This window comes from Ambystoma mexicanum, chromosome 8 (genome assembly GCF_040938575.1).
Source record: "Ambystoma mexicanum isolate Mex_15411 chromosome 8, UKY_AmexF1_1, whole genome shotgun sequence".
NCBI lineage: Eukaryota > Metazoa > Chordata > Amphibia > Caudata > Ambystomatidae > Ambystoma > Ambystoma mexicanum.
The window spans coordinates 502,560,308-502,566,307 of record NC_090929.1 but is presented as its reverse complement, the minus strand read 5'-3'; the positions used below and the strand labels follow the sequence as shown (position 1 = coordinate 502,566,307).

The following is a 6,000-nucleotide window of genomic DNA, read 5'->3' as shown; positions in this document are numbered from 1 at the left end:
GATCAGTACACTGTGTGTACGAATATGGCACTCTGTAATAAGCATCTGGTTAATGGTGAGAATCCCTCGTTGGGTACTTTCAACATATAACGTCTTGCTTTTCCATGTGCTGTGGATTATTAGTAGCCTTTTAGAGACATATGCTACATTTTTTCAGGTTGTACTATACCATGGTGCCAAACGGAATTGTATGAGCTGCAAGCAGTATTTAACTGCAGAGAGGGCACACTCCTATTATATTGTGATTGGACATCAGTTGCTTAGTTACATGGGAACAGGTATGTGGGATATCTGCTGGACACGTCTGTATAAACTGACTATGTAAAGGGAGTCTCTGACAGTGTTTTTTGGCACTTTGCAGGTGGACTGGGTTTTGGAGAAGCTTGTATCTGGGTGTTATTTAAGGTATGTTAATCTCCTCAGTAGCAGGCATTGCCAACACATGAATGTTTTAACTTTATTTATTACATGGCGCTGTTATTATAACCCTCTACATTACATATTCCATCTGGATTTTCCTAGGAATTTAGCAAGGTTTCCTCCGTGAAGATGGGACTCCTTCGGAGATAGGCTGCACGTTATTTACATGTTCTATGGTGTGCTTTGTTCGCCTTTTTTGCAATGTTTTGCACATTGAATTTCTTTAAAATTGTCCGGTCTATTTTGGTTTACATAATTTTCTTATATTTGAAAATAATTGCTTTTGGGAATAATGTTTTCTCTTTTTTAACAATAATATCTGTTGTAAATATTTGCTCACATCCATTAAGATTGTAAGGCCGTTTCTTGGGGGCGTAGCGTTAATGGAAGCCGTAAAAGCATTGAGTAAGGTTTTAACACCTTCCATTAACATCAGTCCCCATTTTTAATCATTTGTATGGCGGAGAGGATGGGTGGAGTCTAAATTGCTTTTCCGCAACATTCCTCCCTGTCTGTAATACAAATGATCCAGCATTTGCACTGGCATGGTGTTTCAGGCTGGTACAAATGCTGCAGATCCCTATAGGGTCTTCTGGCTTTATGCACGGTCCTCTGGCTTTATGCACCAGCATAAAGCATGCAGACCCCCTGGGTAACCAATGCGCATGGCAGGCAGCGTGTACAATTACAATGAAATGCAGCCTGACATGCTCAATTGTTGGGCAGCATTTAATTGAAACTCTGAACACTGCTTACTAAATGTCTATGGCAAGCAGTGTTCACAAGTAAAATTAAACGCTGTCCGACATGCAAGAATTTCACTGTAATTGTGAATGCTGCTTACCATGCACGTGTGCCAGCGTTTGCTTATTTGCACAGTAGGGTGCACATGTTCAGGGCAAAAGGTGGAGTGTACACTTGTGTATGCCACCCTTTGCCCTGCAAACGTCACTTCGCTAATAACGCACATTTGGTGGCTGGGAACTAGCTACACCGAGTGCAAACATATAAGGTCCCTGTTGTCAAATTAAGTTTTGGAGCAACATGAGCTCCCTTGTCGTAGTCCTAAAAGAGTATCACTAAAGCCCTACATGTGTCATAAGACTTCACAGGCATGCTTGCAATGTGCAGATTGAAGCTTTGGTGCACAGTCCCACTGTATACTGTCTCGATGGTCCTGTTGACTTTGAAGGGTGCCTAACACCTGGGAATACGCGTGTTTCTGTAAAAATAAAAATGACTTTTGTTCCCAAACACTCAGTCACTCTGACTCTTTAGAACTGCTGTCCCTACAGCTAAAAATCTGCCCTCTGCTGGCAGATCATCACCCAAGAGAAATTTCCTAGTAACTGTGTAACAACAAGGAACTATAGTGTACAAAAAAAAACATAAAGTTAAAAGTAGATGGAATTCCCCTCTGAAATGAACTTGACTGACGTTTCTGGGTCCAAAAACTACAAACAAACAGGCAAATTTCCCCCTTTTGAATTCCACACCCAGAAATAGTGTTCTAAAAAACATTCCCACTTCGGGGGATTACTTAGGCACACCCATTCAGCTACTGCATGATCATCAGACACATTCTATGAAATTATCTATTTTTTAACGTTATTTATGCATTTGTTTACTATACAAACCTTAAGCACAGTTAAAAAAAACACTTGTATAAAACCATTTAAATACAATTAAAGGAACAACATATTAAACAGTATCTGCATATCTCAAATAATTATAATCACAGCCATATAAATACTCAGCTAAAATTACAGTAAGCCAATTTTAAAATGTATATGTTTCCATTCATCTGATATCATTTCGGTGTCAGCATCAGCTTAACAATAAATGGTTGGATTATTGGTTTAAGGTCTTTTGCACAGCCTCCCAAATAAAAGAAGCAGCCGCAGTGATGACAATTGAATCAGCTCTAGAAAGTGCATTCCAAAATTGGTCTGATTCAATTCATTCAATACCCATATCCTCTGACATATAGGGATTTAAGTCTAGGGCACTTTGTCCGAATATGACGGTCAGTTTCTATCTCTAGATGGCAAAGTCGACAAAGTCTTAGCTCATAAGGAATATTCTTCCAAGCTCCATGATATTCCCAACTTGGTAACAAGTTAAAGCGCAAATATAGAATAAATCTTTTCAAAGCCAGATGACAAAGCTTAGACAGATAGATACAAGGAGCGTTTAGAGAGAAACTTTGCGACAAATAAACCTTGTATCGTTTCTTAGTGGCTAGTATAGCCAAGTTGTTGATTCTATATTCTCTTGACTTCTGTTTTAAGATCTGTTCTATATTTGGTGAACCATATGCAAAAGGCAGACATACACCCAGACACGTCAAAAGTGATTTTGCCGATTGTTCTAATTCGAAGACAAAGGAATTATCTTTTCTATTTGCATCTCAATTTCCCATTATTCTCAGAAGCTTATTTGCATTGCTCAGGGGTGAAAACAATTTCAAATAAAGAAGGGTGCACTGGGGCAAGCCAAGAAGTGGTGAGGAAGTAAGTGCCAAATTCCATCCACAATGCCTCAAAGGGAATAGAACTGGGTAGATTCATAACAGAACAAAGTACTTTTCCCTCAAGCTTGTCAAGCTACTTGGCATGCCTTAAAGGAAGAGCCTGAAGTCCACACAATGTTGCTGATATAATACTTGCTCTGTAAATTGTTAACAAGCCTTCTTTGCTATTTCCACCGTGCTGGCTATATATCGTTTAATAACCAGCCATTATTTCCATGTCTTGGTGGTTACAATATCCCTATAAGAGTGAATGGTGGGATGGAGCCTTTAGGGAAAACCTAAATAGATGTAACTATCTACAACTTCAAGGTGGTCTTTGCCCAATTTCCATATAAAGGTGTTTTCTTTGGGCAATGAGCCCCCTGAACACATGATTTTATATTTCTTAGTGTTAATCATCATGTGATTTTCCTGAGCGAGAGAGTCTTTTGTGTGTTGAAGGCCAAGAGGGGCCTGAATAAAAAAGGACAGTGTTGCCCGCATATCCTAGGCATGACACTGCCTAGCTGTTAATTTTAGCAGGAAAATTTCACACAGGGTCGATCGAACTGTCCATATCTGAAACAAATAGGTTGAATAGCAGGGGAGCAAGAACGCATCGCTGATTCAATCCTGAATTAGTTTCACTGCACGAACTGAGCTTGCCCTCCTGATTTAGGCAGACTGCAACTGTCGTGCCTGTGTATAGTAGTTTGAGAACATGCAGTTTGTGCAAATCTATTCCCCAAAGAATAAGTTTGAACCACAAACGTTCGCGTGATACAAAATTGAAGGTGTTAATGCAGTCAACAAGACAGCAGTAAAGGTTGGAGTCTGCACAATGCCTTGCTTCTGCCATCAAATATTGTGTTGTACATATATTATCTAAGGTACAATACACCTTTCTAAAAACCGATCTGGAAAGGTTTTAATAAGCCTTGCTCCTGGGCCCATTCATTTAGTTTCACTAGCAATATTGTTGAGAATATTTTTTGGCTTGGATGAAGCATGGACAGAAGTCTATACTAGCACATATTTATATATATATACCTCCTCCAGCTGTCAGGAATTCACCATTTGGCCTCAATGTGTCTGAATATTTCTAACAAGACTTTAGACCAAAATTCAGTATTTTGTTCATACTAATATTAGCTATTACATCTGGCCCGGCGGCACAGGAGCGTTTCAAATCCCTCACCAAAAAACATGTCTGCATTTGATTTCTCTTTGATTTCTCTTCATCTGCTACAACATATAATTGAGTAATGTGTGCCACCCATTGTGAATCAGAGACTGCATTTAATGCTGTAGATGTAGATCCTGCCATAAGTTCCCTAAATCGAGACCAGAATATTGTATTACCATTACTCTTCAAGATTCTGAATAGAAATAGCCAATTAAAATTATTTAGAGTGTTTATATGGATGTCCGTGAGAAAATCAACTGCACCTTTTTTGTGTCTAATAATGCAGAGGGAGACCCCTCTTCCCCCCAACTTAACTATTTCCCTTACTGCACCCCTATATTTTTTTAAATGTCCCCAAAATTGGAAAAATGGTCGCTAAAAAGATGCGTCATTTCTCCATTCGATTTTTGTTTTTGCCAATATTTCTACGGATACTGTTTATGTTGAGTCAGCCAATTTTTACAGTGGGTACATTTTGCTTTTTTCTAATTTGACGAAAGATTATATTGTTTTCTAATCTTCACCTTATCCCTGCTATAGAGAATCTTTCTGTGCACGATCACAGGATCAATTTTAGAGGGATTAGCTTTGCTGACCTTGCTGTTGGTATTTGGCCTCTGACCATCTACATAGCACGCTATATTAGTCACCATAAACTCAATGTTCCAGTCATGTAAGGCTAGCCAAGGTTCACGATAGTCTTTATTTGCTGAAATGATGTTATTACTACCTATGGCCATTTTTGCAGAACACATTATGCGGTTTCCGGCATTGTTAACTTTAACTGCAGTTGTGAGATAAAGAATAGGAAAAAAATATCCTAATCTTGTAGTCCAGGAAAGTGTGGTGTGATCACTAAGATTGTTGTGGTTCATATTTAATAAATCACAGCTTCTGAGCATTTTTAAATTCACCATGAACATAGTCTAAATAAGATTTGCAGCGACCATTGGTGTGAGAATTAGGATGGTCTGGGTTTTCTCTAGGCAGACAGATCAAATAATTGCCATTGAGAAAGCGCCTCCATCCATGATCGGTGCCACCAAACTTATACATTTCACAAGATTAATGCATTTCCACACTTAAATCTGCAAGCGTATCTAAATGTAGGCCATGGACGTTAAAGTCCCCTGCAATCAAGAGCTTATCTGTAGGGTACTTACTTTACCACATTAAAATTATGCTTGCTATTAGATGTTGTATTTTAGATGTGGCCTTGCCGTTAAGGGGATCGTAAACATTAATAATCAGTATTCTTTCGTTAGATACTGGAAAGTGTAAAGAAGCCGACATTACATATGGGAGTGAGTGTCCAAAACATACAGGTTCTAAGGAAATACTAGCACGGGCACCAGTAGCCAAACCGCCGCTTGGGCGACATCTGTGTGAACTTTTAGCAAGGGTACAAAGTATATTATAGCCATCAATATTGAAATTATCTAAACTAAACTGTATCACATTATTAATATATTAAAAAAATAATAATATTGAAATTAGCGGTACATCAGGTTTTCTGCAATAGAAAGATGTCATAGGAAGTTAATCAAAGTAGGCCTAGAGGTTGGGCGAGAAAGGAGTGGTGACTTCTAGTGTTCCATGAGATCCAAGACAGTGTCGGATTAGAGGCTTTATGTCAAACACTATAGGTCATTGCTGCCTCGCAAAACCATTGCTCGACTTGATTTTTCTCTAGAACATTGGTGTCAGCACTCGTTAGAAGCTAGTTAAGACTCACATTCAGAGCACTGATTTCCCAAATGGGGAGTTGACTTGACCAAAGTTGGTTTCAATATTTTAATGGCTTTGCTAGCCAAGGCAAACACTGTTTCCTGCAAATTATTAAACCTAAAGCCAGAAAAGTTGAGCTCAGAAGCACAAGATT

General features: G+C 38.8%; 1 long non-coding RNA gene across 1 annotated transcript in view; it reads left to right on the top strand.

Annotated features, from left to right (window-relative positions):
• The first annotated feature begins 356 nt into the window (after positions 1 to 356).
• The window catches only part of LOC138473622 (uncharacterized), a 230,625-nt gene continuing 224,981 nt past the window's right edge, over positions 357 to 6,000 (top strand). The window contains exon 1 of the long non-coding RNA XR_011268819.1: positions 357 to 405. This is a non-coding gene — a long non-coding RNA (uncharacterized lncRNA). The remainder of the gene's footprint in view (positions 406 to 6,000) is intronic.